This window comes from Perna viridis, chromosome 4, assembly GCF_037379345.1.
Source record: "Perna viridis isolate PV_CMFRI_1.1 ecotype Kerala chromosome 4, ASM3737934v1, whole genome shotgun sequence".
Taxonomy (NCBI): Eukaryota; Metazoa; Mollusca; class Bivalvia; order Mytilida; family Mytilidae; genus Perna; species Perna viridis.
Window position 1 is genome coordinate 8,576,437 of NC_142448.1, and position 12,778 is coordinate 8,589,214.

General features: G+C 31.8%; 1 long non-coding RNA gene across 1 annotated transcript; it reads right to left on the bottom strand.

Annotated features, from left to right (window-relative positions):
* Positions 1–4,731: 4,731 nt before the first annotated feature.
* LOC148618738 (uncharacterized) lies at positions 4,732–12,525 on the bottom strand. Its single transcript, XR_015921428.1, has 4 exons — positions 12,308–12,525; positions 9,192–9,266; positions 7,901–7,978; positions 4,732–6,022 (listed from the first exon to the last, which is right to left on the bottom strand). It is a non-coding gene; the product is annotated as an uncharacterized LOC148618738 (long non-coding RNA).
* Positions 12,526–12,778: the final 253 nt, after the last annotated feature.

The window sequence follows — 12,778 nt, forward strand, 5'->3', positions numbered from 1 at the left end:
CATAACGATCCACGAATTCATGATGACGACCATAAAACTTCTGTAGTGATGACTTCAATCTTGTAGCAACATAACCCTATTCCAGAAGCCTATTTGTTAGAGTTCTAGCGCGAACATACTTTTATCACATTGATTCCTCCAAAGCCAGAGGTACAAGAGCAAGACCCTACTATTTCATTTGTACAGTTTCCTGGGTAACATCGGGTGCTATCTGATCGCCATGAACACGCCTCTGAAAGTAGATTGAACAGCGATATGTCAATACATTATGTTTCATTTACAGCAATAACATTTCAAAAAGCTAGTGTTATCATATCCCTTCTTTTAAAGTTGAAAAGGCATCATACGCAGCTGATAGACCTAGATGTATATTTGTACCGACATATTGGACAATTGAAAAGTGTCTGATTTTACCATGTTCTGTTTATTTTATGGTTAGATTTATATAGGTTCAACTGTATTCTTATTAACCAAATTGATCATGTACATTTATTTCTAAATTTGTAGGTAAGTTTGTTTCGATTTGGATGCAGGTTCCTTGTGTTTCTTTCTGTTTTGTTTGTTTGTTTTTTCGTTTGTTTTGTTTTATTTTGTGTTTTTTTTTCTTTGTTTTTTATTATTTTGTATATTGTTTTTTTTCTTTATATTTTTAGTCAATTTATGACTTACTTCTACATTGTTTCATAGCTCCATCATAATGGCGTGTATATCCTCTAAAGTATATCTTTTCCAATATCTCGTTCTGACACCATTCGTAATAGTTATCACTTACTGAGTTACACCTTCGATGGTTACAATTATCAATACTCGGACAAACTAAAGAATAGTAGAAAAAAAGATATTAGAAAAAAAATTAATTATAGTGAATCAAGTAGGATATTTAAGTTGTTTCATTGATAGAGCCTTTTAAACATTTCCAGTGGTATACAGGGATATATGAAACAAAATATTAAGTGCCCTGACGTATAACAACAAAATGATTGTATAAATATTTGCATGGTATTTACAATCGAGTAAGCATAAAAAATGTAATTATGGCATCGACTCCACTGATGTTCGCTGTGATCATTACCTGTGTACTTTAGATCCAAAGTTCTGTAGTAAAAGTTAATAGAATTAAGACGATGCAGACCGAAAAAAATAGTACTTGTAAAAAACTTTATTTAACAAAATATACAAGGAAGTAACTAATTTTCTTTTCACATCATTGGTTGGTGCATGTCTTTATGAATATATCGTCATTTTTGGCGGCAATTTTTGGTTTTTATGCTTTATGGTAATCTCAAAACCCCATTCAATATTTACTCAAGCATTGGCCTCCAGAACGGTAAAAGCCATCCTGACAGTTAGTACAACATCCAGGAGATGAACAAGTTCCCCCTTCACTATTACGTGAACCACCTGTACGGTATCTTATTATATCGGACGAATAAGGTTCGTTGCAAGCATTGTTAAGACGTGTACGTCCATTGCATACAGCTGAAACACAACATTGAAAGTCAAAGATAAATATTTGTTTTAATTTCTATTGTAAATAACAAAACTAATGTATTTAAATGAAATACGGTGAAAAAAAAAACGTGAAGGCCTTCAATATTATAGTATTGTTACGAAGTAATTTTCATATTGATATTGGTTTATTTATAGGTCCAAGGTTTGTCATATATGCATGAGGCAACGCCAAAGGCCAATATGACGAGCTCAGGACACATAAACCACCCAATATAAAAAGTACTCAGTAATGTATTAACTACAGGATTAAACTATTCTTTTATATAGAGTAAGCTGCCCAAAGTCATTTTATGAATGAAAAATGGTTCACTATAGGGTTATCACGACGTGACTAACACTATTTATTTTCTCTTCTTATGCTTGTCTTTAGAGTAAGGATCCAATGTTGCCAAGACTTTAATAACCTCCAAAAGCATCATTAAGATCTACAAAACTTGTAATAAGCAGCTCATAAAGGATTCCATGAAAGGTCAATCACTTTCGTAAAAATATTGGTTACATCATGAAAGTCTTTTGTTGATATTTTCTTTTTCTCCACTGGACTTTACCAAATTTCATATGCTTGTGTTCTTTATTAACATATTCAAACAATTTATCTAGAAAGTTTGTAGTTTTTCTCTTCTCGTTTTCACTTCCACAAGGCCAGAGTAATATGGAAAAAATCTTGCCTTGTAGATTCTCGAATTGGCCATATAAGATGAAATTATCGATGCAGCATTTTTATTAGTAATTAGTCAAATATATTCTAGTTGGTTAATAATCAACATTATGGCTATGAAAAAAATATACCATAATTTTATAGAAACAACACTAATTAAAAGTATTACTATGAAAAGAGTAGTGTGGTCTAAATAAAATATAAGATACTTGGACGAAGAATTCTTAATAAATACAATTAACGGAAACAAGTAGAGTGGATGATCTAATCAAAATGCATTCGAGTGCATCCTAAAAACGAATCAGAAATTAGAAATAAACAAGTATGTAGAATTGGTTGTTACATGCATTTACTGCAAATCATGATGTTAATTTGCATGTGCCCTATTATTATTTCATCTAATAAATTCTACCGTGTAAACCTTTATCAAACCATTAGCGGTAAAAAGTCTAGGAATTCTAATATTCACATTTGTTTGTATTATTTCTAGGTTTTATTTAAATTTTACTTCATTTTTTTTCTATTAATCATTAAAAAAAACCTCAATTTCATATAATACCAATTATTCGACTACTTTACTCACACTGTGATGTATATTCCCTAGTTTTACAGGAGTGTATGCATTTGAATTGAAATCTTAGTGTACATACAACAATTAAAGCGGTGAAACAATGAAAACCGTAATTCATTTACCATCTATTCATTCATCTCTCTGAGGATGACTTTATAGCTGACCTAACCCAAAGGAATGAACATCGCTTGGCAAGATCCTTTGATCTCAGTTTCCGCTATATAGACGACGTATAATCGGTAAACAATCCTTGTTTCTGGGATTTGATACATTGCATTTACCCTAAGAACTTGAGAAAAGGGATTCTTTAGACACTGTGAAGACAACCTCATATATTGACCTACACTTATAGATCGATGGTAAAGGAAAACTATCGATCAAACAATACGACAAATGCGATGACTTTTAATTATGCATTCCCAAATATTCTTTAATCTGTGTCAACATACCCTAAGCACCTGCGTATAGATTGTTCATATCACAAGTTTGACAGAGCTTGCCGTAACTATGCAGACATATACTAGTATATCGCGCTGTACTTCTTGCAATTTGGCATCTGGAATAGATTTATGCAGCTACTAGATTGAAGTCTTCCCTACAGAAGTTTTATGGTCGCTTTCATGAACTTGTGCACCGTTACGGTGTATCTATCTGCACCATGAGAACCTATTTGTTTAACGTGTCTTAGTTTTCCATTGCTCTATAGCCTACCCTGTATTTGACCTTTTATGAGCAGCTCGGGGGTGTTTCTAGAAAAGCACATGACGTTTACCCTATCGGTGCACCTGGTCCATGTTCTCAGTTTTTTTACTGGAGCCTGAGTTGCTAATTTACTTTTGTTGCTTTGTACGTATTGGTTTTTATTTTGGTTTATGTTCGTTGTTGTGTATGTCTGTTTTCCGTGTAAGCTCTCTGTCCCTGGATTGCATTCTTTTGATATCCGCTAGAATCTTGGTTTCCTTGATTACTCATTTATCAGGACATTAAACACAAAAGTAACATTTTCATGGTTTTTTAAATATATTAGCAAAAATGACTATTAAATTCAATTTATAAAATCAGTAATTCTAAAGGTACTTGGTACTTTCTCGTCGCTATTCTCGTTTCGAGTATTTCCAATGAAAGGGAAAATATTTCCAAATATTGAGTCTAAGAATTATGATATACTTGCATCTTTACAAGTTGAATTATATATCACTCTTATTAACAAGTCAGCTATCAATCTACTTAAAAGTTGTCATGAGTCTCTTACCCACCACTACACTTCATTTTATCTTGGTATTCTCTATTACATTAAATGTCGCCAAGCAAAGCTTTTAATGGTATGTTTTGTACTGTTTTATTTGAAGGGAACGTAAACTTCCTATCGATTAAAAATACCACACTCTTCAATCTCTGTCGTTAATATTTTTTTAAATCTTGAAGTATCCGAAATCGTCGAAGTAAACTATTTTAAAAAAAAAATGAATAAAAAATTCAGGAAGCACTTAAATTTCTTTATTTTCTGTTACTTTTCTCAATTCTGCAATATTTTAATTTCTGTAAAATTATAAATAGTGTTATCCAGTAACTTTGTTCATTTCGTATAACTTGATTTACCATTTTAGCCAAATATAGACCTCAACTAGGGAACAACTTCAACGGTATCCCAAAACACTAAAAGCATGGTTGTAAATTACACATGGCGCTATTGATTGATGACGTCAACAGTATTGTTCTGCGTTAGGAAAATATTGATTTCATATTTAAAAAAAACAATTTATTGCTATCTTATTTTTTGTTCCCTGATGTTCTTCACATTAAACATACGAATTGTTTACAATTGTTGGTGATTGGGTAAAAACGACTTTGGATTGGTTTACCCTGCAACATAAACCGTTTCAGTGAAAGGTTTATGACTTAACGCACTAGTTAATATAGGGAAGATTAATAACAATAGTTAAGTATGCACGATGGACATTTGGGTAATTTCAAGAAAGAAAAATATACATAACAGTCCTTCCTTATGTTTAATCTTATATCAACCTTTAAAGAGTCGATCAACAAAAAAGGCTAAAAATACATACAAAAACTATTCTACTAGATGATAGACAATATACTTTTATCTTTCCCAGAAGCCATTTGATGTCCTATAATCAATAAGATCTTAAACCCACAAAAAAGTCATGCTGATTTATACATTATGAATGATATTGGAACTTAGACGCTGAGAAAAACACTGCAAATTTTGATGGTTCTTTTATGCTTTGACGTTTAGGATGATACGTATATTAAATCATATGAGCAAAAAATCGAGCATACCCTTTGAATCAATATTGTCGTTTTGTCTACAGGCGTTTAACTCCATTACAATCATTAATGCGGAGATGAGACTATCATAGAAAACAACAAATATTCAAATGCAGTGACGTTTGGTATTGATTGGATTGACAGTTGTATTCTCTGAAAACTCTTCGAAGTATGTCTAATTTGTTCTTATTCTATTGTTTGGTACAGAGGTGTTTTAAAGAATCAAGAAAAATCACAATAATACAAACCTTGCTAAAATATTTTAAAGATATAGGACCATTCATATATATCTGAGCCGAAACAGTACATAAATTTGGAAAAATTGCCTTCCGCAACTACAAACCTTAACAGCAAACATTTTTCTTATCATTTATATATTTTATTGGCTTTCGACTGATGTATGTTTTATATATGTGTCAGTAAGGTTGATTGAAATGAAAGTGTTGCAGAATTTCACGCTCATCTAATTAATCACATCTATTTTGTTTTAATGAAGGCAATTTTCTCTTCATTTTCATCATTTAACATGGTACTGTGGGTCTGTATGATCCAATGACATGTTTGTATTATGCTTGTTTTATTTCATATATATGCTGGTTTGTATATATGCGTGTAATTTACAGTCAATCTCCAAAATTAATTGCACAGAAACTTATCATTAAATAGGATATATCTAGGTAGCGGTTAAAGTTACATGGTCATTTCATAAATATGAATTAACGACAATAAATGTCATTCGACGACAAACATTATTGCTCTGTAAAACTCTTTCACTACAGTACTTTTGAAATGTATACACACATGCACAAAGCATATTTACAGACTATTATTGACATTTTTTTATTCCAATTACTAAATCTGTTGTTTCATGTATAAATACAATTGCTGCGTAATAAACTCGAACGGTGATTTGTTTTCTGTAACGTCAATACGTAGGATAACAGTTAGGCAAAGGTGAATATCCAGAACAGCAATTGTCTATCTTACGTGATCTACAAAGCAAAAAGAAAAGTTATTTACTTGGTACATAGTACCTCTTTTGCCTGAGAGTATTAACCAATGTTCCCCACCAACAACCTTCATTTTCTATTCCTTATACCTATTTATTTTTACAATTTCCACGTACGTATTAATAGTGGCTAACACATGCACATGTAACGAAATCTAATCAGTTCGAGTTTCACTTAGACATTTTATTTTCTACATAAAATAAATCTTTTTGAAAATGTTTCGTCTGTTAATTACGATTTTCCTGATATTTCTATTAACAAGTATGCCTTGAGTCATATTTGTATAGCCCCATGCAGGTCTGGGTGTCAAAAGAATAGGCCTGCAGCGGCGCTTAGCTTGTCGTAAAAGGCGACTAAATAGTGCTCAGAAACCGGGGGTTAGGCGCTCTGCCCACAGAGCAACAGGGATGTGTGCCCCAGGTGCTGGAATGGGGTACCCCTGGTGTGTCACATGCTGGGGTTGTCAGGCTATAATACCTAAAATCTGACCGCAAACCATAGTGGTGCACCGTGTTGGGAAAGATGCCACGTTACTCGCACGTTAAAGAACCCTGTTGTAGTATTCGATAGGAGTAGGAAACTTAGCGCTCCGCCACAGGAGGCTAAATTGCCCGACCCTACCTATCCCTCCCTTTTTCTAGTGGCAATCTAAATTTGTCGACCCAGTTGCCCTTGTGTCCCATCCTTTTTTTATTTCATCATCATTTCATGTTCATTTTATTATCCATTTTATGTTCATCGTTTGAATATAGCTGAAATTTTGCTGCTCGGACGTTAAACCCCAACAATCAATCAATCAATCATATTTTATAAAGCAATCGAAAGTCGTCGCCTTTTGTCTGAATGAACAGTCAAAAGAAAGTTTCAAAAGCTGTCATTTTTGTGCGACCTTAAATGGCGAATCTTAAAATGAAATTATAAAACGGAAATGAATTTTATAATGAGATGTATGACCTCCCGAATCGATTGCAACTATTCCAAAAACTGTGCGACATTTAATAGCAAATATTAAAATGGATGTTGAAAGAAGAAATGAATGTAGAAATGAGCCCTTGTTCCGTCCCAAATTCCCCTTCACATTCTTTTTTCAAAGATGCTTCAGGATTTGTTAGAACTTAAAAAAATATCTAATTTGTGAAAAAGCCATTGAGATATTCTCTTAAGTAATTTCCAATTTTTTATTTCGAATGCTGAAAAAGGAGAAAGGAAATTGAGTTCCTTTCACTTTGTTGACTGTAAGGTAGTGATTAAGTACTAATCTCTGTAGGAATCAGCTAGTAAAAAAATCATGGTGAAAAAAATGTTAACTGAAAAGCAAAAAATGGCATCAATTTCCTTTTTTAATAGTCAGCAATTTCAGGTACAAATTATATATAATGAATTCCAATTTCGTTATCAAAGTGATACATCTAGCATTCCCCTATTATATATTGTAACTTTGAACTCGCTTGTCTGCATGATCTGACACTTATCAAACGAATGAACTGTCAATTCGATTTCAATAGATCATCATCTATGTGACCACTTTAACAAATTCAATTTTTTTTTCTGAGCAAGATTTAATTTCTTTTTAATTTTGTTTGACTCTAACAGATTCAAGTAACGAAAGACTTTTTTTTATAATATAGGTTGTATAACCTTGTTATATAAGCTTAATTGTAGTTATTTAGTTCGGTCCAAAAAAATCGGGTTTCAACCAAGTTTTTTCCTAAGTTATTATGCATATATATTAAGTAAATGCATTTCAGTGTTTATTCCTTTGATTTTCACTTTTGGTTAGCCAAATTAATTAAGAGTTGTGACATAAATTTCGTTTAATACATTGCTCATATTTTGCCCTACATCACATTTTTTTCCTACCTGTAATAAGTACAACGACTCCATCCTAAAAAGCCACAGCTGCTATAATGTGTTGTTTGTGTGTAATAATCACATCTACTGCAATAAATAGGATATAACACGTTTAAATTTATATATGGTAATACGTTCGTTTAATTTTTTAATCATTTTATTTATTTATTTATTCAAAAAGATGAAAAATCACGAGAATTTTGAAAAAAGATCAAGCTAATTTTTCTTTGCATATGTTTTATTTACTTGTGTTTATACATAGTTTTGTAATTCTCGACTATTGATTGTATATTTATTGTTATTTCGGATTTTTTCGCTGGGTAAAATTATGCCCACATGTAAAGGAGTAACGAAATTGAAAACCTTGAAATACAAATGCAATTATTGATTTTTTTTGGGGTGGCTTCTTTTTTTGGGGGGAGGGTGTATAATTCGCGCAAGCAAAGTGAGATAAAAATGTCTTTACGAGATAAGTTGAAAGTAAGTTGTTTTGCAAGTAAGTGATTTTGAAAGAGTAATCAAGGGAACAAAAATTCTAGGGGAAATCAATAGAATTAAGTCCAGGGACAAAGACCAGACATAGAAAACAGACAAAAACAACAAAAAACATAATATAACTAAAATAATACGTACAACGTAACAAAAGTAGATGAGCAACATGGACCCCACTAAAAACTGGGAGAAGAAACAACTTGGTTTATATTGTGGATTTTCGCCATTAACTATCCACATTTATTCATTCATTATAACTATGTAAAATGAGGTTTCTACATGAGTACATTTTGATGTCTTTTATCTCTGTTCTTTGAAGAAAAACCCAAAGTCCATATATGGATAGGGGGTCGTGAAGAGAGAAAAAAAAAAAAAAAAAAAAAAAAAAAAAAAAAAAAAAAAAAAAAAAAAAAAAAAAAAAAAACAAATTACGATATTCAAGAAATGCTTTCAAACCGGGAGTTAACTCAATTGCTGCCAAAAAGGTGAACCGCCGTGTTATTCGTTAAAGGTCGTGTTGGTTGAAATACAGGAATTACGTTAATGAATGACAGATGGAAATCGAATGTCATACCGGAATATCCATATTAAACCAGGTCTTGAAGACCATCTAACGGACTCAACTTGTTAGTCGATATTTTTATAAGCATGGCCGCCTTATTCAATAAATACATTGTTAAACTGAAAGAAATTATTTTTTCTTTAATTTCTCCTGTTTATTTTACAGTGACAAGGTTTCTTGTGGGGCTTCCTGAGCACAAGCGTGACAAATGAGAGTGCTTTACAAAACTGAATTATAATAACTTACTTTGACGTTACTGGCTCAAATAATACAACAATAATCAAAAGTGCAATCATTCTTATTATATAAGGCATTTTTGTCCTACAAAAATAAAATCATTTTTAAGCCAGGAGAGACAATACATGTGGGTCAAAACTATATATCACAATATAAAGACAAGTATTTTTAACAGTAGATGGATCATGATAAGCTCATAAAAGCATTAGTGTTTAGATGTCTAAAGGCAAATTTGTTTGTAATAAATGTAGCAACGCATGTTTGTGTGTACAAAATCCTGTCTCTTAAGATTTTTGTATATAATGTAAAATTACATTTTTTTCGTATTTAGTATACACTTTTTTTAACACACGCCAAAAAATAAAACTATTATAAACCCTGACCCATAATTATATAAAAGCTGTCTTTGCCGCATCTTTTACGAGGTGCATGGATGAACATCTAAATTCTCAACGGTCATGTGTAAATGTCTTCATGTAGTTTTAGGATTTGTCATGAAAGGTATAATCTGATATTGGTTCCAAGCTCCTGTCGTGGTATATGTAGTCAGACGTTCAGCTTTTTGTCGTTTTTTTTTAATATTCATGAAGATTTTAGCGTCTTATTTTGTGTTAACAAAGTTTTATTTTATATCACTCAGCTGCATCATATGATACATTTCATTCATTTCCTTCCAAAGTTTTGTTATCCGCCTCCTGAAAATCTTGAAAAATAAAGGCAGGGTTGTGAATTTGGAGGGGTTGGAACAATGCATTTTACGTTGTAATGTTATATATGCATGGCTTGGCTGCGAATTATTTGAGGTTTCATGGTAAGAATATCTGCGTGACATTTAAACAAAAATCGTTTTGTCAACCTGATTTTAAGATATGAAAAGCTTTTTGCATTGGACCGGAAATATCATTTGCATAGGTAAGCGTTAATCTTCAGAAACTCAAGAAAGAAGACACCCCAGGCACCCCAACCCCGCTGTAAATATTATACGAAAGAGGAAGATTTGAAGTAGCGACATATCCTTTTGTTATAGAACTATGCTAGAATTCGTGACACATTATTTTCATACATTGTAACACCAGATTGGTATATGTCTTAAGAAAAAAAATACTATAATATTGATCCATGATTTCCTCTTTTCTCGCCATCTTTGTGACTAATGAATACCGATAATTCCGAAAGCGGCAGGATCTTAGCTCCCGCCGTGAATCAGACAAGACCGTAGGAGATAACGAAATGTATAAAATAATGAACACCCATATAGATGCATTTATTTCAATCTTTCAGGACTACTTGCTTACCCAGTTTTAAAAATTTATCAAATCTATGAACCCTTACATTATTTCAACTTGATTTTGTTTGGAGTTTTTATTCTGCTGGTATATGTAACACAAGAAATGCAGATAGATACTCTATAATATGACAGATCTTTTCATTCATCGTTGCCGGGAGAAATTTATACGAAATATAATTGAATGATCCTATATTGTTGAAACTCATTGCCGACAATACCAGTACTTCACCAAGTATAACAGTGCTGTTTGGTGAAGTTACAATGATAATGGCAATTATCATGAAAACGGGTCATAGTTTTCCTTTCCTCGTTTGTCTACCCCGGACTTGACTTTTTATGAGCAACTCGGCGGGTTACCCTACCGGTGCACCTAGTCCATGCTCCCAGTTTTTAATGGAGTCCGAGTTGCTCATTTGCTTTTGTTACTTTGTATGTATGATTTTAGTTACTTTATGTTCTTTGTTGTGTATGTTTGTTTTCCATGTCGGGTCTTTCTCCCTGGATTACATTCTTTTGATTATCCTACAACCTTGGTTCCCTTGATTACTCTTTCTTATTATTGTTTATATTGGTTCTGTGTATTGATTTTATTCGTGAGTAGAAAAAGTAATCAAAGATACCAAGATTTTACCAGAACATCAATAACCAAAAAAGGTAATACATATATAGTGTATATAGTTAACTTAATGCATATGGTATCCATCTTTTTTTGTCACAAGTCTTATAATGCATGCTTTCGTCATACATATACGATATTTCACGTTAATTTGCAAAATTATCGAGTTATAACACAATAGTATCGAGTTATTATAAAAGTACCGCATTATAACGCGAAAATAATCTTTTTAGTCTACCAAAATATGCTCGATGGGCTTTTGTTAATTTTGAACATAATGTGTGTCCAACAAATATATTAAAAATTGATATGGATAAAGTTAAATACCTTTGGCACTGTTTGTTGCCAATTTGGCAAGTTGAAATGACATGTATTCATTATTATATTAATTATATTAATTATATAATTATATTAAAGGGTTTTGAAGAATATAATATTTTATTCTTCATTTTATGGAAACAAACAGATACAAACAATCCGCATTGTAAAATGTAAAAGATACCATCAATATAAATGCAGAGGAGTACAAATAACCACGACAGTGATGTTGTTTACGAGATTTTTAATTTGTGAATAAAAACATTTGATATAGGCCATTACCTTCGAGGCATTCGGGAAGTTTGCACGCAGCATCGTAGAGGGAATTTCCGAAGTTTTATTATCCATATATATTTTTTACATTAACAACACCCTTTCTGTTCTGGTGATTTAAACTTATTAAAATGCCATCAGTTGTTTTTCTTTACCTATGGATACACAGGTTTGTACAAAACAACTTTAGGTGCTGTTCATTTGTTAATAAAACCAAGGACAATCTCGCTTCTTATATTTTATCTAAAACCTAAGAAGTTTGATAAATTTACAAACTAGTCGTTGATATTGATGTAGAAATGAATATTTTCATATTAAATCTACTCCAAAGGTCCACTTTAACTGATACGTGAATGCAAATGCGTGATTTAAATTGGGTCTTTCTGCCCTGACATTTAAGGAAACACTGAATTTTGTCTAATTCTCATGACCATTCGGCTAACTAGAGTGTACAGCCATATTAATTCCTCGTAATAATTTTACAGCGTAAACGATATCGCAAAGAAAGTTTTGTAATTAAATAATAATACAAAATCTATTTTCTGTTCACAAGAAACATTTTTGTTTATATATTATAGACTATATGTAATATATATAATTCTTATATAGAATTATAACATTAATACTTACCAAATCACCCTTGACTTCATTCAAACAGGTTTTGATAGGTTCTTCTCGGTTTAATTTAACGGCCTATTTTCCGAACACAGGTATTGATCTTCTTCACAACGCAAGTGCGTAAAATAAGAGAAATATGAAGTATTCACTTCAGAATTTTAAATCCATACAATTTAAGCTATTTAAAAAAAAATGCTATCATAACTTTTGTATTGAATAAAATGATACACACGCTCTTAACTGTCTAAATATTTTAAACTTCCTTATTTATTAAGTTAAAGGATAAAGATTATTTATGTTCGTGCTTTAGCTGTAGAGACAACAACAGTTTTATTATGAACGTAAAAAGTGTCTTTTCCGTGCAAGATTCTTTAAAAATTGTCATACATTTAGTACCGATTAACTTTTAAAGTGCTATAAATGTTGATTTTGACCTGTCCATTGGCTATTTTGTCGCAAAAATTTTTGCTGATGACTACAACA